The sequence below is a fragment of the Neopsephotus bourkii genome, unplaced genomic scaffold (genome assembly GCF_033783945.1).
Source record: "Neopsephotus bourkii isolate Nb327-2 ecotype Australia unplaced genomic scaffold, CSIRO-AGI_Nbou_v1 NB_1780, whole genome shotgun sequence".
NCBI classification, from domain to species: domain Eukaryota; kingdom Metazoa; phylum Chordata; class Aves; order Psittaciformes; family Psittacidae; genus Neopsephotus; species Neopsephotus bourkii.
Genome location: NW_026902254.1, coordinates 8,174,938 through 8,202,179, shown reverse-complemented (window position 1 = coordinate 8,202,179; position 27,242 = coordinate 8,174,938).

Here is a 27,242-nt window from a genome sequence, read left to right as displayed (position 1 = left end):
ACCAGCATAGCCAGACCAAAAGCAACTGGTCAGTCCAAACTGAGATGCAAATGTTCCTCTTCTGCTTACGGAAGATTTGAATTTAACTTTTCTTGTGTCATAACTCACTAAGACTAAAAAGTTGAAGTAGCCTTTTGCTTTTCAGGACATAGTCTGTGCTATGTTCAGAGAGGAATTAGTGACTGAACAAGCTTCCTTCTTTATACCATTCTCTCATTTGAGCCCCTGTTCTTAATTTACCCTTTAGAGAGGTTAATTTAAATGCATGTTTGTATATGAATGAGAGGAAAGAAAACCAAATGAGACAGATTTCTGTTTCCTTTCTTTAGCTCTATACCTTACTTTCTCTCACGCACCCAGTAGTTTTATTTCCAGACAATTTGCTCAGGCTTTTATATTTGTCTTTCAAAGTTGTACTGGCTTATTAAAATTAAAAGAAACAACTACAAAATCAACACAGTATTGCTGCTGCTAGGAGATTAGCTTTGCCTGCCAATCAGAAGTGACTATTTAATTAAATTAGGCTTTTCATTAATTCTGTGAAAGCTGGCTATTTAGTCTCTGTTTTTATTTGTTATCATGTCTCTTTGCCTTAAATATTACCTTTGGTATTATTCTGAAGTGTTTTTTTTTTTTTTAGTTAATACATCTTACTTTTAATTAGCTGTACAGATTTTACATCTTAATGGGAGTTATATCTGACCAGTTTGTCCAATGAACATTTACAAAAAGTCTATGTTTTAAAGATACCCCCCCCCGAATTTTAAATTTGTAGAAATTGCCAATTCTCTACTTCTCTGAATTTGATTTGGAGAGTCAGCAGTACAAAAAATAAATATATTTAGCAGGTTTCCCTTTAACCTAATTAAAATATGCATTTTATTAAAATTTACAAAGATTTTTAAGTCCTTTATGAGCTTTCAATAAGTGCATGTCTTTATTTCATGCTTCAAAGTAGCATTCAAAGGATTGGTGAAGGTGAACAGCTATAGCTGCATCTTCATTTAGAAGAGAAGTAAAACTTAAGCAAAGATGAAAAAGTAAGGACACTTTGACCTTAGACATCGCTGCTCATAATACTATAGAGCCTACCAGTAAGTTAACTGCTAAATATAATGCATGGGCATGTCAAAGGCCAGTTTTGTCCTAAGATGAAACAGGACAAATTGCATTACATGTTCAAGTTCACTTTCTTTCTTTGATATGCAAGAAATTATGCAGAAATATTCCAAATCAGTGCAGAAAAAAAAACAGGCTGATTGTCATAAATGTTGTCACAATATGGCAGAACAATAATCATTGAGAGCTAAAATGATTTCTTTATTTGCACCAATTGTTCCATTGTAATGAATGGGTATATTCCAAGTATGAACATAACATTTTGACATATAGGATATTAATGTCTGTCTTCTTGAAACACTGTAAAACTAAAAATGATCTAAAGAAAATAACAGTTACAGATACAGACTGTTGCTCGTACCGTGTACACATGTAATTGTGTGTGTGTGTTGTGTGTGCAATATTTTGGGCTTTAAAAAGAAACATTTGAGTTGTCAGTGTTTGTAATCAGGTTCTCCCAGCTCATGGGAAACAGACAAGAGGGGTGAAAAATGTTGTTGCTACTCTAAAAAGTGACTGAGGAAACAGAAGATATTTCACCTTGATCTTACAAAATAATACCCCTTTTCAGGGCTCTTTCACTGAAGAATATAAACAAACGAACAAAAGGACTACTGAGGAGACTCAAGTATATTTTGGTAAATGAAACTGGCAACTGTGTTGACATAGCATCTTTAGAACTCTCTCAGGCTTTTGCAATTGTGTCACATGGTATTTTTAATTTCCTATAATGCAAGATTTTTAATCAAGAGGGCACACATTAGATGAATTAAAAAACAGGCTTATTGGCAGATATCAATGAGCAGGGCTGTTCCAAGCAACGTCCCCTGAGAGAGGTTCCTAGTCTAACAGTGTTCAATACATTCTTACAAACAATCTAGATGATGAAATAAAATCTTAGCTGATTAAATTTGCATATGACACAAAGATTGATAGGATAGTAAAAAAAAAAAAAAAAAGAGGGCAGTTTACTGTTAGAATTTAATCTAAATCAATTGGTCAAATTGTCAGAATCCAGCAAAATATAGGTACTGCTTAATGCACTTTGCAAGAAAGAACCACAGGTTATACTACCAGAGAACTGTTGTCTTAGAAAGCAGTAACTCATAAAAGATTTGGAGGTCACCTTTTAAGGCTGCTTCACCATGAGCTCTCCAAGAGATGTTGTGGCAGGCATTACTGGAACGAAGTCCCTTGGGCATAATTTAGCAATTTTAACCTTAAGCTACACAAAATATAATCATGATAATTAATATGGGAATAGTTTGCAAAAGATCGTAAGGGAACAAATGTAAATTTATGGCAAGATGAGGTAACTTTCTAAGTAAAGTACAGAGTTCTAGATTAATTTTACAGTTTCTACAAAGAGCTTGTTTATTCAGCTGCCATTGTGATCCCCGTCAGCCTTTAGTCAATGAATCACTCAGGAAAATCCATTGGAATCAATCTTATACCCTTTTGTTCTTGTATGGCTAAAGAAGTCTTTTTGCTTATGACCAGCAAAGCTAAATATATATCTTATATGTAAAATAGTAGTGTGCAAATCTATCTAGCTGTCTGTGGGTGTGCATATATTCCTTTATATATATATATGTATAGATATATATTCATAAAAACATAGAATAGTTAGGGTTGGAAAGTTCCAACCCCCCTGCCATGGGCAGGAACACCTCGCTCTAAACCATATCACCCAAGGCCTCGTCCAACCTGGCCTTGAACACTGCCAGGGATGGAGCATTCACAACCTCCTTGGGCAACCTATTCCAGTGCCTCACCACCCTAACAAGAAAGAATTTCCTCCTTAATATTTGCATGCATGTCTGCATGCCCACACATTTCCAACTTGTTACTACTATGACGGGTTTTTTTACAACTAAAATGTTTCTATACATTCTTGAATCAGGAAATAGACAATCTTGAAATACCTTAATTTAGGTATTCCAGTACACAAACTGCAAATAGATCTTTTTTTCTTTTAAGAATGAATTTTAGACAGAACTATGTAATCCACATGTGGTGAATTGAAACTATTATAAAAAGACTTTTTTTCATGCAGTATGTAGGAGATAACAAATAACAAGCTTTTGCATTAATACTGTTCTACCTCTTTCACAGTAGTTCTGTTGTTTCACAATCAGTAATATAAAAAATTTTATTTCTTCAAAGTGAAATATCAGCAAAAAGCACACAGTTCTAATAAGCATCAATAAAAAGGTCTATCCTGTTGTGTCTCTTTGGGTGAACCTTTGGGTGGTGGAAAAGGCACATTTTGGAATTCATGTCATTTTTTTCCCATCAGCTAATCCCACAAAGTGCATGTATGGTCTTGAAGAAAAGAAGGAGATGTTATTCCACTCGGTTGTATGAGTGTTTGTATGAGTGTATGTATCTGTCTATCTATCTATCTATCTATCTATCTGTCTATCATCTATTTATCTATCTCAGTGTAAGTATATATCAGAAAACCTGCTGAGGAAGTTTACAGGTCAGAGTCTAACACATGCATGATGCTTGAGCTGTGTTATGATAAGGCAATAGAAATAAGCAGAAATCTGTGAATCAGGAAACAAATTTGCAAGCCAGAGCTCTTCTCCATCTCTGGAAGGTGGTACACTGGATATTTAAATTACACATGCTTCACATAACAGACTGATATTCTTTTAAAGAATATTTTATATTTGCTTTTCGAAGTCTTGTTACCATTGCTGTGTTTTGTTTAAAAAGGGGGACCAGGTGTTTTATTTTCTTGTTTTCTATCGGTATAGTCATTGAATAAGTGATTGGGGACAACTAATTAACTCATTATAATTAATTTATGACTGCATATTTCAAGACCTTGACCAAAAATAAGTATTGAACCATGTGAATGAAAGAATTTTCAATATGAATATTACCTATCACTTAAAGAAGTGAAAGCTTTAGGGGTTTGTTTTGTTTGGAAATCTTGCTTTTTCTGAAAAAAAATTAAAACATTTGTTTCTTTATGCATTGCGAGAATGTCTAAGCAAGCAACTGATGTCTCAGTTTAGCCTTAACTTTTCCTTTGTGTGCCAGAGAAATCTATAAAAAATAGCATAAGCTGTCAGTTTTACATTTTATCCATTTATAAGATTGTATGTTTGTTTTTTCTTTCTAGAAGGGTAGATTTGAAAATCGTATTAAAGCCATATATACCTGACTGTAATCCAGGAAACTCAATCTTCTAGTTATGTAGTTCATTTTTCTCTTACTTCTTTGAATGAGTTTGAATGGCTAATAAAACTGTATTTACTGAGAGTGCCAAAAAAATGAGTCAATAAATTTATTGAGCAAGATGTGAAATAGAAATGTCAACGATGAATAAATTTTACCACAGTGTTTATATATGTATTTTTTCATTTTTTGCCTTTAGTCCAAGCTACAAATAGAAGTATGTTTTATAATCTAGAATGAAAACTTTGTTAAAATCACTCAATTCTTGATGATTTTGAAGAAACAATAGTTTCTGGGATACAAACAGATGTGTTTTCACTGCCTAATTTAACCACAAAACCTCCTACTTCATTTGATATAAGCAAATTGTCACTTAAACTTTCCTCTGCAGAGTTGTGGCTTATTCTGTCACCAGACTTAACTATTTTACCATCTGGGATTTTTCTGCATACATCCTATGTATGTACAGTGAACACCTGCTTTTCCAAACATCCTGGATTCACACGGCCAAGACTCAAAATTGTCTTGGACAGAAGGGTATATATGAACCATTGCCACCAGTGTCTGCAATACAGCTGCTGTAATTATAGTGAGTTCTAGACACATTTGAGTTAGCAACTAAGAAACCCTGTCAAATATAATGCTTGAGTCAGTAGCCTTCACTGGAGTTTTTTTTTGAGAACTCAAGTTATCTAGCTAAAAAATAGTGCAGATGGATTTGGATTACACAAATCATGGTGATGACTACAGTATAGACACACAATTTGTTACTGCTCAGTGCTTTTTACACACTTTTAGTCTCAGCAGTTCCCATTACAGTGTCCACATACTAAGTGCAAACTAGAACTAATGAGTCCTCAGCTGCAAAAATATCTCAGCCTCAAAATGAGAAGTGTTAGCTTGTACGTAGACAACATTGAAACTATGTTGTCTGACCCTCCAGCTCTTCTTGTTTCTTTGGTCCAAAAAGATGAAAAATGAAATAGGAGTATTGATGGACTTTTCCTACAGGCACAATGAAATTCTGTTCTTGACTGAACTTTGTAAAGGCAATAATTAAAATATTATAGATCCAAAAATAGTTAACCATAGATTTTACATGTCACATATACAACTTCTGGTCAGCTCTGGGCAATAGTCACACCAATTATAACCTTTGCTATGGTTTTCTTCCTGTCTTCAATTATGATCACAGGCTTTAAACTGAGATAAAGACTTATTACCGATTTCACTTCCACTACAAGCTTCCTGTTACTATCAAGTACATAGGTCAAATTCCATGTAGGAAACCTATATCTCCTGCAGTGGGTGGAGGTTATTTTAGGTGGAAATTAAAGTATTAGAGAATTTGATTGCTCCTTTTGTTTAGCATGTTTTAAAAAGCTCTGCAATTATAGGTTTATTTTAATTCACCCCCTGTATGCAGCTGTTACAACACTTCAGGGTGCAAAAGTAGTGAAGATCAGATAGATGCTTTAATATTAGGGAATTACTATTTTTAAATCCACATCACCAGCACTCATTATAGTATCACACCCAATTGATAATAACCTAGTTGTATCCTTCCAATGTCGTAGTTTTATTTGTATTTAACTTAAGCAAACTATCTCTAACGTACGAATTCCCTGCTTATTTCTGTGAATTTTTAGAACAAAATAAAAATTATATAGTAGAATTGTAGCTTGCTACTTCATTTTGCTATAGAGATTATGCATTAAGTAGGAAACAACATTTGTGAAGGTAGAATTAGAATAATGTAGAAAAATTTCACAATCAATGGAGTCACTTAACCTCCTATTTTTTGCATTCTGAATAGCATTTTAATAACTTTATCACAGTTCACCCTGTATTAAAGATAATAAATGATATCTAAATTAGATATTTCATGCTGATTAATAAATGTTGAACTTTTATGTTTATCTGACATCCTTTTGCATCCAGAAAATGAAAAACAATGTTCAGATGCTGAACCAAATAATTAAAACAGTTGCATTTCCAGGCAAATATTATGTGCCAGTATAAATTAATCCTCTGTTACAGCAAATTACCAAATTGGTCTAGGCACTTTAATGAAAACAGAATGTTAACAGAAATACAGAATCATCGAAAACTCCAGTCCCCAAAATATTAAGCTACTGGCAAAAAAACAGGAAAAGAAAAATCTTGAATTCATCCCTCTAAGCCATGAAAGCACCTCTTTAGATGTGGGATGCTCAGCAGTGAATTCTCACCAAAGTACTAAAGACATTTTTACGATTTTCCTTAGGCTGATTTCGTCTTTACAACAACAGGTGTGTAGCATGGGAAGCAATTTGGAATATGAAAGGCATTAACTTACTTGGTTTTGTTGCTCTATGCACTGTAGATGTAGGCACCTGAACTCAACTGTATCCTTTCTGTTGCTGCCAGATTATTATAGCTCTCTCATGTTGAGTATCCTCTGTGAGGTTCTCTCAAGTTCATCTATTGAAAACTTATCTCCAGAGAGTACTGAGAACTAGATGCACAAATAGATTCCACCAGTGAGGAGGGTGCACAAGGAATTGAGAGGGGTACACAGCTGGGACAGTTGACCACAGCTGACCAAAGGGATATTCCATATCATATGGTGTCATGCTCAGCATGGAAAGCTGGGGGAAGAAGAAGGAAGGGGGGTGGATGTTTGAACTGATGGTGTTTGTCTTTCTAAGTAACCATGCAGCCTGTGATGCATCCTGGATTTCCTGGAGATGAGTGAACACCTGCCTGGCGATGGGAAGTGGTAAATTAATTCCTTTTTTTGCTTTACTTTTGTGTGTGACTTTTTCTTTACCTCTTAAACTGTCTTTATCTCAGTCCATGAGTTTTCTCACTTTTATTTGTCTGATTGTTGACCCCATACCCATGTAGCAGGGAAGTGAGAGAGTAGCTGGTGCTTAGTTGCGAGCTGGGCTTTGACATGGACAGAGAAACAGAAAGATCCCTGGTTTTTAGAAGAGGGTTATGCTTGGAGGAGTCCAGGAGAACTGATTGATATTCAGAGATCACCTTGAAGGTCAAAAAGGTCAATTTCCAACAAGGAGAAAATGAAGCAACAGCAGAAGGTGGCCAGCATGGATAAGCAAGGAGTTTCTAACTGAACTCAGATTCTGAGAGAAAATGTACAAGAGGTGGAAGGCATAGCAGGTGATCCAGGAGGAATATAGAGCTGCAGTGTGATAGTACAGAAAGGGAGTAAGGAAAGCTATTGTGCAGAAGGGGAGTAAGGAAAGCTACGTGGGGTTGAATCTGTCAAGGGATGTAACAGAATTCTACTTCCTGTATGTATATACTTCTGTATATAAAATAATAGTTATTTAAGAAAGCTGAAATACTTGAGAGTTTAGTGGATTCCACACATCTATACATTGATATATTGATTGTATATCTTTTAGCATTTAAAAACTGAATTAAAGTAAAATAAATTTTCTTCAGTAATTTTAGTGTTGTTTTGTAAGTATTCAGCCAGTGCTACCTGATAATGACATTTTATGGTCTTGAATTATGTAGAATGGTATGTCAAAACTAAAACCAATGTAAATAGTGTCTTTTGCATTTCTCCATATTTTCTAGTCAGCACAGCAAATGCAGAAAACAAGACTCATCAGTACTGCTGTCTATTAAAGGTCAATGTAAAACACAAGCATTACATTGCCAAATGCAATATTGAATTTAGTTACTTTTAAACATGGAAATGTTAAAATAACTTAGGTTTTCCTCTGATCACTTTTATAATTTTGTCTGTTTATCACATAATTTAAATTTCTCCACCACTCTGTGGAGAAAATATGCAAATAGTAAATACTTACAGGCTATCATGGCTTCTAGAGGGAATTTTATCCATGCACACATGCCCTTCAGCTTTCTGGAAATCAGACTTCTAGCCACCTGTGATTACTCCAGCTGTTGTCATTATTAGGAAAAATGTCTCACTTCAAAACAGCCCAGTTCCCAATGCCTAGGGAGCTACAGGTTACTGGGGCAAAGGGCAAGACATTACAATGAGAATGTCCCCTCTTCAAGGGCTCGCACAACATCCAGCTCAGCTGGACTCTTGCTTTCATCTGTTTACAACTGAGAGGGGAAAATAGCTTCTGACCCTTTTCTTATTTCAGAATTCCCAATAGATTGAAACAGTTTTTGAGTCTTCAAAAACGTATTTCTAAATCTTCTGTTATAAGAAGTAGCAAAGCCATAGTCTTGTCACTTTCAGATGAACAAGCACGCAAGAGGAAAGGGATTCGTTTTCCCATATGAAACTTACCTTTCCCACCAGTCACTGTACCAAGGAACACAGAGATGCAGTGGGTCTCATGATCTCAAATCTTTCTTAAACTCACAATTCATCTCCAATGAAGAGACGTGGGAAGGAAGAAACCAACATGTGCAAAGTGTAATTAACACACATTTTTTAAGGCACGTTTGGAAACTTCTAGCAGACTCTTCCTTCAGACAAAGCAGTTGTGTGCTCTGACCTGACAGTTTGTACAGATGACATACTATGCATGTGCAGCTACCACTGTTATATATTAGACAGCAAGAGCACTTATATGGTTACAGATTTCTAAAGGCAGGATTCTTGTTTACAAGCAAAATACCTGAAAAGGAAAGCAACTTATAAAATGGTTTATCTGTAATAGCATCTGAAGTCAAAGGCTGAAAGAGACTTGGCCTCCTATTTAGTCATTTCCAATGCCTCTCCACCCAGAAATTCAGTGAAGTGACTTTAAACTAATACAGGGATATCTGCATAGGAGAGCAGAATTTGGCCCAGAGGTATTGATTTTCAGTCTCTAAGATGATGATCATCTGAGAGTTCAGCTGGGGGAGAGAAGCCAGCAACACAGTGAGATAATCAGAGGGCGGGCAGAAAAATAACCAAAAATTGGAAAAAAAAAAAAAGAGAAAAAAAAACCCAACTATGTAGGTAAATATGACTTAGAAATTTTATTCTAATATTTCTTTATGGAAGAATTACTTTAGAAAAGAGACTATGAGAACAATAATTTGAACTGTGTCTGAATTTATCTGTGTCTCAGTCCATTAAACTGGAGTGTCTGCACTGTGAACTGAGGTGTAAACTGAGATAACTACACTAATTCTTACTGGGAAAGCTGACTGTAGTGGGAGAAAAAGAGCCATTTTTAGAGGGTGTATGAAAAGCCTGGCAACACATTTCTTTCCCAGTTAAAAAGATGACACATTTTATTACAGGAATTGCAATAGTACTGCTTTTCCTGTCCTGTCTTAGCTGAAATAGCCAAAGATGAGGACTAGAACTAGTCTCAGCATACAGCTATCTGCGAGGGAATTTGTTTTTAACTTCTGGAATGCCTTTGGTAATGTCCTGGACCCGGTTGGAAATTTATCCCTGCTGAAATGAAAGAATAACATAACTTGAAGGTAATATAGGGATTGATTAATCAAAATTCTGTTCTCTGCAGAATTTTCTACAGTCAAAATGAAGCAGGAAATATTGTTGACCAAAATTTACAGACAGAAGTGAATGATCTGGCTTTTTATTGGCTGTGAGGCACTTTGCAAATTTTTATATTTAGTCAATGCGGATAATGTTTACTTGCATGTCACATCTGACAACAGTAAGAGCCTTAACTGTTTTAAATTGCCGGATTCATTATTTTGTGAAATAAGCATAACCATGCTTATTTTAGACTTTCTTTTTGTAGATTCACCTATCCTGTGTGACACTTACTTTGTCAATAATGTTTGTATCTGTAAATTATGTTGTGGAAGGACACTGACATGTGAGAGAACATGTTCTAAGCATTGTATCTGTAAATTATGTTGTGGAAGAACACTGACATGTGAAAGAACATGTTCTAAGCAAGGACTCTGATCATCATAACTTGTCTTCTGTGCTGTGGAAAGGATGCAACTGCCCAGTCATCTGTCAACTGCAGAAATTCGTTATTTGCATTGTTATTTGTTTAGATGTCAGAATAAAAGGAAGGATTCACCTAATCTTTCACTGTCCAGAAATTAAGCCTGTACTCTCAGGCGCTTAACTGAATTCCTTCATGTGTTAGAAAGAAAGGAGGTAGACTTCTCTTGAGGACAATTTATCCTACCTTCCTTAAATGTTGGTCTTAAGATAGGATGAATCACCCTCAGGAGTCATCTCTTTCTACTTCTTCCCTTTCAAGAAAAAGTTGGGATGAACAACATGCTTGGATTAGACATCCAACTTTGAGTGCTAAATTAGGTGAATTGCACCTCACATTTATTCAGAGCATAATTCTTATTCCAAGAGATACAGGCATTAAACTGGCCTCCTACAAGCATAGTTTTCAAAGGTCTTCCTTCAAGTACAGATAGGCTTCTAGTGAGGTTTTCAAAAGTGTATAAATGAGTAACAACCTCACCCTTGCAATTACTTCAGCCCAGAAGCAGAAGGGTTTTTAAACTCTTAGCTCGTGTATATACTTAGTTCCTCCTAGATACTAGTGAGAATGAAGTATTTGAATGGGACTTGGCTGGTTTGCTGCATATTTAGAGTCCAAAATCACTTTGAAAAATTGGCCATACATGGATACAGCAGCACTGAATTGCAACATGATGTCAGATTTTTATGGGTACCTTTAATTATTTTATCTCTTGTGTCAAAAGCTAGCTTATTTAAGTGAAATAAATTCACATCAGTTAAACTTGTTCACTTTCTTCACTGTGACTGTAGTGAGACTCTAGAACATGTGGATACCCCATCCCTGTAAGTGTTCAAGGCCAGGTTGGTTGGGGCTTTGAGAAACTTGGTCTAGGGGAAGGTGTCGCTGCCCATGGCAGAGTGTTTGAACTAGGTGATATTTAATGTTCCTTCAAACCAAACCATTCTGTGAGTCAATGAAACTACTTTGTTTAGTATAAATCAGAGAAAGAAGAAAGACAAAGAATCAAGTTATGTTTCAGAATATTTAATCAACCCAAACAGGTATTTGTGTTTCTTGCACTTTGGAATTTGCTCTGCTTCATTCAGAGCCCGAACAGGAGTCTGTACATCATATTGCTAAAACAAACACAACCTGCAAGTGTTCTTAAGCCAAAACAGTTTTGAATACTTGCTTTTCTTGAGTTGCAGATACACATTATTTCATCAAATTATGTTGCCTCATATATAACTCTGCAGCTTGAAGCAGATAGTACAGTAGCTTTTGTACAGAATGTTTCCCTCTTCAAAACCAGAATTTGTTTCCCACTAGGTCTTAGAAGAAGCAGGCATACAGAATTGATAATCATATTGTACTTTTTAGTAAAGAATAAGAAGTTATACTCTCATTCTTTTATCCACATGGCTGAGAACTTTAATCCACAGGTAACATGTCTTTGAAAACAAAGAAATAGTTTATGCCATTGTTAGAGTTTAATAAATACGGACAAATTGCACTCAAAATTAAAAGTGCACGTCGAAAAAAAATATATAAAGCAGTTAATGGGAAAAAATGCATTAATGCATAATATATAAGAGAAATAAGATGTGTCCTCAGTAATTCAGTTATGAAGCATATATGTGGAGAAGCAAATCATAAAGATTCATCTTCTACTACCATACCAAAATGATAACTTTATAGAACAGCTTAATTTATTATTCAAGCAGATATTTCTGAGACTCTTTCCAGGACCTAATTCCAAAATACTAAAGCTTAAATTTCATGTTCTTCTCCTAAAACTGTCAAAACAAATTACCTATAATTTCCAACTTGGAAGAGTTAACCCTTGGGGGGGGGGGGGGGGGGAAGGAGGGGCAGAGATTTATTTTTACTTTATTTTTGTTGACTTTTTTTTGCTGATTGCCCTGCAGATACAATATCAAAAAGACTGCAGAAAAATCTTGCTCAAAATAAATTTTCATAAAATATTTCTTTATTTGAGAAAAAATGGTTATTGAGAGAAAAAGAAGTGCATCCATTTATTTCATAGTTTGAGATGATAATGACAATTGAATAGGAAAAGGGATAACATTTACAGTCTTCCTTTGAAAATATACAAAGTGAGATCCACTCTGCATTACCTAGGCATTTAATTTGTGTCTGCAGACCTTCTACATTCTGGTGCACTCAGTGGATATAAATACATGTCTTTGAATACTTCCAAAATGAATATTTGTTAGCTAAGGTTTGGCAACTAAATTAAGAGGAGAAATTTCTTCTGTAGACCTTCAAAGGCACTTTTCTTTCTTCTTTAATTATAAAAGAAATTCAAGGACTGTAGATTTGATTCAGTCTCTTCAGTATGGATCACTAATGTCTTGAGATGAATGTTAGCAATGAGGGCATGTTACCAATCCTTCAGCTTCTGAGACAGTTACATGGGTACCCTACAAGTCCTGTTTAGTATCTGGTAGCCTCATGGCATTGCCCTATGACCTATATTGTAAAGTGTTTCAAATGGTGCTTGCCATTTACATCCTTATTTTTGAGCAAGTCAATATCTTTAGGAATGCTAGGTCATTAGGATTTTAAATGTGAATGTAAATTATATGCCTTGACTAAGTCTGTTGGAATCAACCCTGAGTAATTATCCAGTTCTAAATGGAATAAAACTCCTACTGTAAATGAACATTAAATGAAATAAAAACAGTTCATAGGCATATCTTCTAACTTAGAATTTTTGTGGAACTTGGAGAAACTTACATGTCAATTCATTTCATCTGATCTTAACTCTGTTGGTATGTATGTCAAAACCAGCAATACAGTTTATGATGCAATTATGTAGTACTTTTTCACATTTTAGTAGGCTTATTTATATTTTATTACCAGTGAATTATAACATTCATTACCCTTCCTAACAACCTGTAGGACTGAGTTCTAATTTTGGTATATTGAGGCTCCCTGTCAGGCCATCTCCAGGAAAGCAAGGCTCTGTCATGTGTAACAGCTACTTGGGAAGGCAAGCACCATCACTCCAAATATTTCCCTCTTCCTTCTTCCCCCAGCTTTCTCTGCTGAGCATGACACCATATGGTCTGTGATACCCCTTGGCTCAGTTGGGGTCAGCTGTCCTGGCTGTGTGTCCCCTCCCAATTCCTTGTGCACCTGCAGCCTACTTGCTAATGGGGTGATGGGGGGAGCAGAAAAGGCATTGACTCTGTGTAAGCACTACTCAGCAATAATGAAAACATCCCTGTGTTATCAACACCGTTTCCAGCACAAATACAAATCCAGCCCATACTAGCTACTATGAAGAAAATTAACTCTATACCAGCCAAAATCACATAGATAACTATGAATTGATGCTAGACACTTTATTCCATACAATATAGCAGCTATTATATCCTCAGGCTGATTCTGATCAAGCTTTTTTGCACAGTCTAACCTCTGTAATAATGTGAGATCATCTGGACATAGTCTAAGTAGCCCTCAGTTTTTATTTCACAATGTTAGAGTTGTTTCAGGCAATCACAAATGTAGGCAAAGATGAACTATGGCTGTAGAAAGGAAGAAAGTAGAGAGGAATATTAAACAAGAGGCTTGAAAGAAAACCAGTGGGAGGCTGAGGGTGTATAAAAGCGTCTAGTGAGTTTCCAGAGGTACTTACAAACTTTCAGAGTTTCTGAAAAGCTGAAGGCTTTGCTTGCATTTCTCTCCTTTTAGTATTGTTATTATTCTAAACATATCCTGTGCCATGTTTCAGATGCTAATGATTATCTTTAGGTTCTCCTTACAAGCAAATGGCAGAAAGATTTATTATCTGGATTTTAGGTGCAGGCAATATTTGCAACAGAAACATTGTAGTGTCTACTGATCTTAGACTGATGTTGGTGGAAAAAGGATTATCTGCTTTCTGTTAAATTAGCTTTATTCCAAGAGCATCATGTTTATAATACAACCAGTTTCTACTGTAATGGCTTCCTTCTTATTGTCAAGGAAAATCGTGAGGCTGCAAGTATCATCAGATATTCAACACGAGCATCAAAAGGAGCAGCAGTATAAAAATATTTCATCTTTTTTTCTGAAGAGAAAGCAAAAAATAAAAACATAAACCATGAAAAAAATTCTCCCCAGTATAACTTGTGTTGATAGTTTTATAATGCTTACTATGGATATAATTTTGTTTTCTGAACGTGAAGAATACTGTTTTGAGTTTATACTAAATAATATTACTGAGACTATTATCTTCATTTATTATTTTTAAATTGTATTATTTTGTCCCATTTATTAATGCCACTTCTACAACATCCAGAAATCAGTATCTTGTTGACATACTTCAAAGATTCATCTGTAGAGAATGCAGTGTTGATCCTCTTATTGTAAGAAAATAATTATGAAAATATAAATTTGAAAATCTATGTTAGTATGTTTTTTGAGTTAAGCCTTGGTCCTAGATTTATAATAAAATATAAAACTGAAAAAAAAAGAAATCCCTTGAAAGAAAAGGACTACCAGTTCTATATTAAATCATTTGATATTTTTCAATATGCATATAGAATTCAGATATGTATTTGAAATTCAGAGAGTGGACTCGAGCAGCTGGCTCACAGAGGGTGAACCAGGAGCAGCAGCACCAGCCCTGACTGGTTAAAAACCAGGCCCACGGAGTGCAATGAACAGAGCGAGCAAACAGAGCGGATCGAGGCAGTTTGCACGGGCAGGCAAGAGGGATGTCGAGCACTCGTCTTATGACCAGGGCCCGATCTGGGAGCTCTGCTCTGACTGCCTTGGCTGTGGCCACCGTAGGCACCCAGACAGAGCTGATGAGAGGGGAGGCTGCAGTGCAGAGCTCGGAGTGCCTGCACTGGTCTTGTGAGGGAAAGGTACGCAGTGGGCAAGGCTGCACTCGGTGCTCCCTGGTGGAGGTTCTTCTGCAGCAAGTGGCTGAGCTGCAGGATGCTATTAACAGGCTACAAGATGTCAGGGTAGCTGAGAGGAAGCAGGAATGCTTGACCCAGACGCAAACTGTGCAGGGGCCTCAAGCGTCCCCTCTAGCTCATGAAGGAAAGAAGGAGATTGTTAACCCAGGAAGCTGGAAATTAGTGAGGAAAAAAAAAAACAACAAAAAAAAAGGAGGAAAAGGACAATTAAAAGCAAGTGGCTTCCTCCTAAATCTGTTGTCCCCATTCAGAACCACGCTGCTGTCCTGCCAGACGCTAGTGAGGAAATTCACTCATGCCAGAAACAGCCAGTTGATGCACTGGTAAAGAAGATCACTACTGGTGCTGCCAGGAAAAAGCGCCCGGTTGTAGTAGTAGGGGATTCTACTTTGAAAGGGACAGAAGCACTCGTCTGTCGGCCTGACCCAGTCTCAAAGTAGGTGTGCTGCCTACCAGGGGCACGGATCAGGGATGTTGCAGAAAGGCTGCCTGCTCTAGTAAGTCCCATGGACTATTACCCGTTTCTGGTGATACATGTGGGTGCTAGGGATATAGATAGTAATAGCCCGGGGAACATAAAGAAGGACTACAGAGCCCTGGGAGAGGTGATTAGGAGCTCTGGAGCTCAGACAGACTTTTTGACAATTCTCCAAAGTACAGGGTAGGACCTTAAAAAGCTGGGAAGATTAGCCCTGTTAATAAATGGTTAAAAGGGTGGTGTCATAGGCAGGTGTTTGAGTGTCTTTAACAGGGGACCCAAGTTTGTAGGCCAGGTGTAGTTGGGGCTGGTGGAGCTGGTCTGATAAAGAAGGGGAAGAGCAATTTTGGTAGGACGCTTGCCAGACTGGTCAAGGAGGCTTTAAACTAGATGTGTTGGGGGGCATCCTTCCATCCCAACACACCCAGTCAGTTGCCAGCACCTATAATAAATGCTTGGAGCAATGTAGAGATACTCTGGCTGCTCCAGCCAATGAGCCAGCTTCATTTGGAGCTTGGCTCAGATGCCTCTATACAAACGCCCATAGCATAGGGAACAAACAAGAGGAATTAGAGATGTGTGCACGTCTACAGGGATATGATATAATAGCCATCACAGAAACATGGTGGGATAGCTCCTATGACTGGAGTGTTGGAATGGAAGGTTACAGGTTCTTTAGAAAAGATAGGCCTGGCAGGTGTGGAGGGGGAGTTGCTGTTTATATTATGGATAGGCTGGAGATCTTTTGAGGTCCCTTCCAATCTCTAACATACTGTGATACTGTGATACTGTGATACTGTGAGAGAATGGAACTCTGTCTGGGGACTGGTGAGCAGTCAACAGAGATCTTGTGTGTCAGGGTTAAAGGGAAAACAGTGATGGGAGACATTACTGTGGGGATCTGTTATAGACCGCCTGATTAAGAGGAATCTGCAGATGAAGCACTCTATAGGCAGATAGGAAAACCCTCACGCTCACAGGCCCTCGTTCTCATGGGTGACTTCAACCACCCTGACATCTGTTGGAATGACGGCAAGGCCTGGCACAAGCAGTCCAGGAGGTTACTCGATTGTGTGGAAGACAACTTCCTTCTGCAAGTAATAGAGGAACCGACAAGGAGAGGTGCCATGCTTGACCTTGTGATCACCAACAGGCAAGGGCTTGTTGGAAATGTGGCACTACAGGGCAGCCTTGGATGCAGCGACCACGAGATGGTTGAATTTGAGATCCTTAGGACAGTGAGGAAAGTGTGCAGCATGCTCACTGCCCTAGACTTCAAAAGAGCAGACTTTGGCCTCTTCAGGAACCTGCCTAGTAAGGTTCCATGGGATATAGCCCTAGAGGGCAGGGGGACTCAAGACTCTTGGTTGGTCTTCAAGGATCACCTGCTACAAGCTCAGGAGTGTTGCATCCCAACTAGAAGGAAGTGCAGCAGGAGGGCCAGAAGACCTCCTTGGATGGATAAGGAGCTGCTGAGAAAAATTCAAATGAAAAAAGAGTCTTATAGAAAGTGGAAGCAAGGACAGGCAGCCTGGGAAGAGTACAGGGATGTTGTTAAGATCCAGATAGAATTAAACTTGTTTAGGGATGTTAAGGATAACAGGAAGGGATTTTATAGGTACGTAGTGAATAAAAAACAGACTAGGGAGAACGTAGGCCCCCTCAGGAGGCTCTTGGGAAAATTAGCTACACAGGATTTGGAGAAGGCTGAGGTTCTGAATGACTTCATTATCTTGGACTTCACTGCAAAGGCTCTGTCCACACCACCCAAGAATTGGAAGGCAGACACAGGGACTGTGAGAATGAAGACCATAGGCCCACTGTAGAAGAGGAACTGGTTCGAGACCATCTTAAAAACCTGAACGTGCACAAGTCCATGGGACCTGATGAAATCCATCCGCGGGTCCTGAAGGAGCTGGCGAATGAACTTGCTAAGCCGCTGGCCATCATATTTGAAAAATCATGGCACTCAGGTGAAGTTCCCGGTGACTGGAAAAATGGAAATATAACCCCCATTTTCAAGAAGGGGAAATTGGATGACCCAGGGAATTAAAGACCAGTCAGTCTCACCTCTGTGCCTGGCAAAATCTTGGAGCAGATTCACCCGGAAGGCATGCTAAGGCACATAAAAATCAACAAGGTGCTTGGTGACAGCCAGCATGGCTTCACAGGGGGGAAATCCTGTATGACCTATTTGGTGGTCTTCTATGATAGGGCTACAGAATTGATGGATGGGGTAGAGCAGTTGATGTCATCTACCTGGACTTGTGCAAAGCGTTCGACACTGTCACACACGATATCCTTTTCTCTAAATTGGAGAGACATCAATTTGATGAATGGACCACTCAATGGTTAAAGAACTGGCTGGATGGCCGCAAGCAAAGTATTGTGGTCAATGGCTCAATGTCCGGATGGAAACCTGTAATGAGGGGTGTCCCCCAGGGATCGGTGTTCGACCGGTCTTGTTCAACATCTTTGTTGCTGATATGGACAGTGGGATTGAATGCGCCCTCAGCAAGTTTGCCGATGACACCAAGCTGTGTGGTTCGGTTGATGCGCTGGAGGGAAGGAATGCCATCCAGAGGGACCTCGACACGCTTGTGAGGTGAGCTGATGCCAACCTCATCAAGTTTAACCATGCCAAGTGCAAGGTCTTATACCTGGGTCAGAGTAATCCCAGACACAGCTACAGGCTGGGCAGAGAAGAGATTTAGAGAAGCCCTGCGGAGAAGGACTTAGGGGTGCTGGTCGATGAGAAAATGAACATGAACCATCAGTGTGTGCTTGCAGCCCAGAAAGCCAACCGTATCCTGGGCTGCATCAAAAGGAGCGTGACCAGCAGGACGAAGGAGGTGATCCTGCCCCTCTGCTGTCGTGAGACCTTACCTGGAGTACTGTGTGCAGATCTGGTGTCCTCAACATTAAAAGGAAATGGAACTGTTGGAACAAGTCCAGAGGAGGGCCACGAGAATGATCAGGGGACTAGAGCACCTCCCATATGAAAATAGGCTGAGAAAGTTGGGGCTGTTCAGCCTGGAGAAGAGAAGGCTGTGTGGAGACTTCATAGCAGCCTTCCAGTATCTGAAGGGGGCCTATAGGGATGCTGGGGAGGGACTCTTCATTAGGAACTGTCATGACAGGACAAGGGGCAACTGGTTAAAACTTGAACAGGGGATGTTTATGTTGGATATGAGGAGGAAATTCTTTCCTGTTAGGGTGGTGAGGCACTGGAATGGGTTGCCCATTGAGGCTGTGAATGCACCATCCCTGGCAGTGTTCAAGGCCAGGCTGGACGAAGCCTTGGGTGAGATGTTTTATTGTGAGGTGTCCCTGCCCATGGCAGGGGGGTTGGAATTTGATCACCTTAAGGTCCTTTCCAACCCTAACTATTCCATGATTCTATGATTCTCTTCTGAAACTGAATTATAAATGCAGAACTGTACCAGCTACCAAGAAAAATTTACCTCTATTCCAGCCAAAACCAGGACACATCACTACATAATGCAATTTTTATTTACTCTAGGAGAGTGAGCTGATCGTCTGATCAGATTGCAGATTTACGGAGCATGCATATGTCAGGCTTAAGGCTCAAAGCATTCCACAATCCCATTCTGCAGATGGTTCAGCAGTGATTTATTCTTAATATTCAAATTAATCTTTAACTGTGCTCAAGAAAGGCAAGAAAAGAAGCAGAGAATATGTTGGTGCACTCTCAGCAGAGAGAGTTAAGAGTGCTGTCTTTTCCCAGTGATACTATTCTTCATCAATATTTTGAATTTTTTTAAAAACCTCTTGTACTGCTATTCTACCTAGAAATGCTTCTTTCTGTCAGTGCCACTAGGCTCTCCCCAGTACATTTCTGAACTTGGAAGGCATCCAGTGAAGAGCTGCAGAGTTTACTTGTACCATACCAGCGGATAATCAAGATACGGTGTATATGTAATGTGTCATCCAGTTTTCTTAGAACTTGTAAAAGATCCACCTGTGCTGTTAATTTGGTCAAGCCTCAGGTCTTCCACAGCACAACAGTTTTGCTTGATTTATAATCCAGAGCCTACATTATATTTCTGTGTCAGTAACCAGTGGGAAAAAAAGATCCTTATCAAGTTCCTGGCAGTGCAAAAAAGAAAGCAAGAGTCCAAAATAGATGTGATATATATAATGCATTCTGTAAATATATTTTCTTTTTTGTTTTTAATGAGTGAATTTTTCTAGTTCCATCCCTCTGCATAAGAAAGATCAAATAGAAAATTGTCTTATTTTTCAGCATATCTAATTTTTATTTTATTATTAATAATATTTAAAAATATAGAAGAAACCGAAAATTGTTTTTTGGCTACTTGGAAATAATTTCTTATTTGCTCTGAATATATAGTATGGTTCATTTTATTATGTTATTTTAAAGTCATTATTATTATGCTGAAAAAATTCTGGCAGTTGTTTCCATTTTCTTTGTGACGTATCCTGACGTGAAGCACCTCCTTGAAAACAAAAATATTAAATCAAAAAAGAACATGAAAGAACAAAGGCAGCAAATTCAGATGGTCACTGAAGAAAGCTTTTTACACAAATGTGAACATTACTAAAGAGTCAGAGCTATAGTAAAGTGAAATGACAAATCATATGCATACATATACTGAAGAAGGTTATTTTCAAAAGCAAGAATAAAGTATGAAGATGCAAAGCCTTCAAGGGAAGAAAAAAAAATAAATTGAAAATTAATTAACTAAATGTCTGCTTACTTTTCCTTAAGGTAGTTTCGGAGGGCAGGTTATTTCTAGGAAGGATAATATATTCAATCATGGATAAATACCTACAGAAAACAGTTGCTATTATCTCTTTCAAATCCTTTATTCTTAATTGGAATTAATAATCAATTAGAAATCAGGAGGATGGTGTTTATGTTCACGTACATATCAGCTTGGTTGCATGCCTTAAAGAATACTGGAGAAAGTGGATGTTGAGAGCTTTTACTAAATTACATAACTAAAACACTTTGTGACACATCTCTTGTATATATTTGATATCAATTTTAAATTCTATCAAAGTTTCAAAAACTGTAAAAGTGTCATTGACTCCCTGAAACCTAGAGTACATTTAAATATATGAAAAAAAGTTGTCATGTGTACATGTACAGTATTTACAGTATTCCAATAGCATAGTTATGAAAAACTAAATACATTTTTTTTTAAACACATGAGAAACAACTGAAAGGAACAACAAGTAATATGAGCAGGTATATTTAAAAAACCCCAACATAATAAAGTACTCGAGCTTGACATTTAACAACTTAAGCAAGTTGATGACAAATTTATTACAGCTTTTGTAGGGCAAAGAGTTCTGAAAAAGAAGTCCAAGTGATTTTAGTTTATTACCAAAGTAATGTGCTTTTTACAAAATTAAAAATGTTTAAAGGGAATCTGTAAAAATGTGTAGATGATATAATTAGGTAAGTTTCTGACATTTTGAATAATTACTACAAACGGCACATTAGAGTTACCTTTCATTTTCTTTTGCAGTGACTACATTTGTGGATTTATTGTGGTTCAGTATGAGCTTTCTTATTGTTATTTCCAGCATCAAATTTGGATGTTTTACTCATCACCTATCTGCCCAGACACTCAGATTGAATCTGCAGAATAGTTTCAATGGAAATCTCAAAATAAAATATAACACGTGTATCACAGAAATATGGATGAGGCAAACCAACTTTACTGATGCAGTTTTGAGGAGTGTCTTAGTGGAAATAAGATGCCCATGTCCAGTCCCTCCTTTATCCAACCGGATTTGAAATCCAGTTTCCCAAGTAACAGTTCTGACCCTATTTTTGTTTCTCCAGCTGTTGCTTTTTCACTTGCCTAGGTTAATTATGGTTTCCATATGCCAGTTCCTACTTCACACCATATGCGTTTCTTTTATATCTGTACTTGGTATCTTGACATTTTGATATTTAAAGAACCTTCAGCTCATTTGACGAAGTATCAAAAGGGGTAATATGATTAAAAGGGAACTTCAGTTTATTATTTTACATCTTGTAACAGGAATCTAAATACTAAATTCTCATTAAAGTTGTTAACAACTGTGTATGTAAATGAGTAGAAGCTAAAATTCACAGCCCAAGATGAGAATCTTCCATTCTCTTCCACTGAACAGAATGTCCTACTATTTGTTCTAGTCCCATATGAAGACTTTTGCCTAGCAGAGATTTTGAGGCCAAATACTTTCTCTGAAGTTCTAAAGTCAGCCAGAAGACACTGTTGTGTTAAATGAAATTCTTTCTTTACCTAGAAAAGTGCAGAAAAATATGTTTATCCACACATCCAAATTCCCAGTATTAATTCAGACTCAGGGAGTGATGGAGAAAATCATGAAGAATAGCCACCAATTTCCAATGAGCATGCACTGTGATCCAAGAACCGTATTTCTGAAAATAAGCTTAGAAAATCTGCTGAACACAAAATCTCTTACAGTTTGTTTCTATATTTCACCTTCTCTTTTTAAAATTATAGTGAGGCTTCATTTACTTTTTTTTAACACAGTTTCAGTGGAAATACATGAATAATATCTATGCTTGTATGCCCAGGCACTTAAGAATCTGCAGGCAGCCTCACTTTTCACTCACTTCAGAAATCATCTGTGTTTCAGGCGGTGCAAATTACTACCTGAGGATGATTAAAGCAAATTTATGTTTCCCTTCTTCTGTTGTTTCAGCAGAAGTCGTTGAATTAAAAAATACATCGTGTTAGAGGATGTACATTTGTCTAAATTCAAGTATCAGTCCTGACTCCTTAAATATAAGACAGCAAACCTAGAACAAGTACTTAAACCTCTTGTCAGTTGATGGCATGGACAAGCATGAAGACATAAAAATAACCTACAGTACTTTTGTTCTTCTTGTAACTCAGCTAATGTCTCAGTTTTTAAAAAAGGAAGGAGATACTGGATTTTGTTCAATATAGTTCAAAGAAAAGATTTGCACTAACTTCATACCAAAATAAAGTTGACAAAACCTATTTAAAAGACTGCCTGCTAAAAATTTTCATATTAAATCATACATTCATTTCCCCTCTCCATAGTTTTATACTGTTATACTTTTTAAAAAGAAGTATTTTTACCAACTGGAAAAACATGCAATTATTAATGCAATTGACTTCATGCAGAAGCTGCTGGAGATACTTTCTACATGCATACATAAAGCCTTAGAGAATTAGGCAGTTATGCCCTGGCCCAAAGGATAATGCTGTGTCCTGACATATGAGGAAGGCCAGCTCAGAAAATCACGTCCCCAGAATTTGGGACTGTCTTCTCTCGGTGATGTACATTAGAGTTAATATGAGTTACAGTACTGATTCACTGCACTTTAAGGGAAGGTGAGATCCCTTAGGTTCTTTCTCTGTATTTTGCAGAGTTCTGCAAAATTTGAACTTCTGTTAACCAAAGTCTCTAAGTCTTCTGCTTGGAAAAGAGGCTTAATTCTATAAATCAGTGTACTACTGTATTGTTTGCTCTGTTCCCAGATGGGCAAGAATAACAACTCTAATGGGGTGAAGACTTTACTTATTAATCCTAATGTTGTACTGACAACAAAGCCAAGTATCAGGCAGTTGAAAACTAGCATTACAAGTATGTATTTCCAAATAGAGGAGGAAAAATAAAAGAGGATGTTATTAATTTGTAATATAGTTCACATTTTGAGAGCAACTTTATTTCTCTGGTATCTCTCAGAAAAATTAGTGGATGTTGCTTCTCTGAAAGGAAGAGACTAATACTGTGCAATTAGTGTTTTCTGTTAATTATACTAGCATTATACTGCTTAATGCCAGCACTGCAATAAATGCAGATAATGTCCTTTATATCCAAAGGAACAGATCATGAGGCACAAAGTAGAATTTGGTTTTGCTCCATATAACTGGTAGGGTCACTATACCAGTACATGAAATGAAACTTTATCCTGTTAATGTAATTGAGAAATGCCTCACATACAGTTTGGGATTATAACTATGATTAATCGTAAGCCTTCACTTTTAGTACATATAAGTACATGTAGTGATGAATATTTAATTTTTAAAAACTGCTCAATAGGGTAGAAATACTGGTAATGTTGAAATACTGAATACAGTTCAAAAGAAACTATTCCTATTCAAATATAAAAGTATGTTTTCTTTTGTGCAATGCCATATAACTTTATGTCAGACAAGAATCAAGATGTAAATATAGTGTATCAATATTGTTCATTCATTTGAACATTCAATGAGGGTTTGTCATGGTGGGTGCAGAGGGGCCATGACTTTCTCCTGGGTAGATTGCTCCCTGGTTGAACTAGTAGGGCTTTAGTACCTGCCCTGCCATGCACACTGTGGGGCGGCACCCTTCTTGAGTGCCACACTCAGTTTGCACACTGCTCACAGCGCTTCTGCTTGCTAGCATTGCCTAACGGCTTCTTCCATACATGGAGGGACCTTGGCCACCACTGCTGTTGGTCCTGCCTGGGTCCCACCAGCCTCTGCCAAGTGAGCTGCAGGCTACCAACAGCTCTTGGCTCCAGTTGAGGTTCCTTCAGTTCAGAGCCCCCAGTGCACCATGCTGTGATGGTCAAGAGACCCTTCTTGTGTGCGTGTGTCACAAAACAAAGTAGAGAAGACCCTGAGAGAGGCCTGAGCCTCTCTGCCGTGAGCAGAGCGTTGCTGCTTAGGCAGATGCGGGGGGCAGAACAGGACCGTGCTCCACCAAGGCGGGGGATGGTTTTCCTGTGGTGCCTGTCCTGAGGCTGCAAAGATCAACTGCCCTGAAAGCAAATTGCACGGAGACAGCGACAGACAGTGTGGTAGCTGATGGGGCACAGCGTGAACTAGGGCTGGGGTTTACCTGACAGCCACCACCGCCTAGAACCTTCCAGAACAGCTCCCAGAGCATGTGAGCCTCTGCCTGTGGGAGGGTCCTGGAGACCCCTGACCCTATAGAAGGTCCTGCAGCAGTGTGGTGGCTGTCTCTTTGCTGTTGAGTTTGATGGAGTTAGGAGTCAAAAAGGATGTGGCTGAAAGGACCTCAAGTTGCTGACTGGGAAGTTGTTGCTGTATCCACAGGTGGGTAAACCTGTCTCTCTGGTTTATTTATTTCCTTTCTCTTTTTCTCCCTTACTTAGGAACCTTTATGAGAATAAGAACTTGCCAAGACCTTTGTTCCTGCTGACACAATTTTAGGGAAGTTTACAAAAAGCATAATTGTTGTTTTACCCTGCAGAGAGCCTGTGGTGGCCTCTCCTGTGACCCGCACAGAGTGTGGTGCAAACTTAAGTCCCCCACACCCTCATGGTGGGGCCAGACGCAGTCTATAAAGCGGGGTGAAAGTGACAGTGAAGCTTGGATTTTATTTTGAGGTTATACAGTTTGATAAAGACTGACTGTTAACATCAAAGACATGGAATGTTGTTGCAAGTGCATGGGTTATTTTTACTTTTATGAAGGGCAAGGAATACAGGCTGGGAATAAAAACTGGGAGAGAAATTGGAACTTTGAATTAATTTGTAAAATTCATGTGTTCTGCATTAAATTGATAAATTGTTCTGGGATTTTGGTTTTGGTTTGTTTTGGTTTTGTTTATATAGTATGTGCTCAGCATCAGTGCTGAAATGAGCAATTTTTAGCAGGCTAAATATCTCAGGTTTGAAGTGTTTAGATAAGTGGAGTAGATCCCGCTCGGGACCTGCATGAGATGGAACACAGCCATTTACCTATACAAATACAATACAAGTTCATAGCTCTGGAAGTGCTAAGTTTTTTATGTCGCTAGTTCTTTTCTAAGAATGTAGCACAAAAGATTCATATGGTATTATGTTACACGTAAATACTCTTTTACTGGGAATGAATACTGTTTATAGTAGTGTGTATTTGGTCATCAGCAGGTAATCAAAGTGTTACATAGTGCCTCCTTCAGCAAAGAATTCTGTTGCCTGCTGAATGAGCCGTTCCGCATGTATTTAAAAGTGTAGAAAATGCTGTCTTAGGAAACTAAGATACGTTCTGTTTCTGAGTACAGAGTCATTACCAGCACTAAATAATAAATTAATTGAGTCTTTTGGATGGGAAATTGAAATCAAATCAAGGACTGTTAAACCAGATGGAACTAAAAGGTGGAAATAAACAGTAATTGAATTGTTATAAGCTCAAAAGATACCTTGGATAAAGCTGAACAAGAATTAGGAAGAAAAAGGAGAAGGCTGAAGTGAGAGCAAAATGTGTAGGACCTTTAGCAGCCACTGTTGTTCCACTGAGTGTGAATTCAGTGAGAGTACTTTAGACATTTAATCATATCCCTTCTATGAAGCTCATGGGTAAATTGATGTGATTTTATGAAAGCACAATTTTGGGGAAAGATTGCAGTGTTTGAAGTGAAACACAGTAAACAGCAATACATAGGGAAACCAGTGTAGAGGTTCACAGAATGCAGACCATATTCAGCAGATATTCCCAACTTCAGTTATGGTTTCCAAAGAGCAGTGTTTATTGGTGAGCTTGATTTACCATTCTAAGTTTATTTTACTTTTGAAATCTTGGGAAACCTTTAGGCAATTTGAGCTTTATGCCTGTGTAACGGGGAGTAACTTCTGCTTGCTAATGCTTGATATGTAAGTAATCAGCTATATGTTGTTGGTTTTATAAACATTTTTCATCTCTGCTCATAAAGCATTATTACTCAGGAGAAATTAAAAAATGCTATTTCAGCCCTCTCTTCACTCTGTCATACAGCCTGATAAAATAAGTATCTAGTGATTTCTTTCACTTGTTTGACTCCAAAGTTACAATACCAAAGCATTTTAAATGAATTGCAAGGAAGGCTGTGGAGCATTGAGAATTACCAGCCACAGTTCAACCAGGTAAACTGCTTTTTGGTGAGAAAATGGACCTTGAAGAACAGCTGTATTTTAGACTTCTTGTTTCCAGAAGGAGGTTGGGGGCTACAGAATGACTTGACAAAACATGAGGGTAACACTAATGTTTTTAATTAAGGTTAAAAAAACAGGGGTGGGGAGGGTGGGGTGGGATGGAATCAATATTCCAGCCAGCCTGGCTGGTTGTAATCGGACATTTCTCTCTCAACCTTGATCTTATTTAGTCAATTTTAAAATAAGTCCATGAAGATGGACTTCTATGAATCACTCTAATTTTTTTTTTTATTTTTCACTTGTATAGAAAATTTTGTTTAAAGAACCAGAGTAAACATATTTAAAAAAAAAAAAAAAGGAAAAACAACCCACATACTGCATGAAATTGCCTGTGGTTGTGGTAAAGGTGAAAGCATTGATTTTTGTATATGATCAGCAGATTGCTTCACCAAGACTCGCCACTGTGGAAGAAGTCCCATCAGAAAGGGGACATGAAAGGTTGTTAGAAAATCTGTACAGAATTTAGATTAGCTACTTTAGTGTGCTTATATAAGTTTTAATATCTTCCTTAATAATAAAATTCATTTATATCCCAGGCGTCAGGTTATTGGTCTCTTGGCCTCTTTGAAGAAGTAATTGAGCACCTGTATGGGGACAATGGGAATTGAGGAGTTCTGATTAGTTTTCTCTAGTTATAAATTATTTATCACCTCATTCCATTTCCCTCTAAC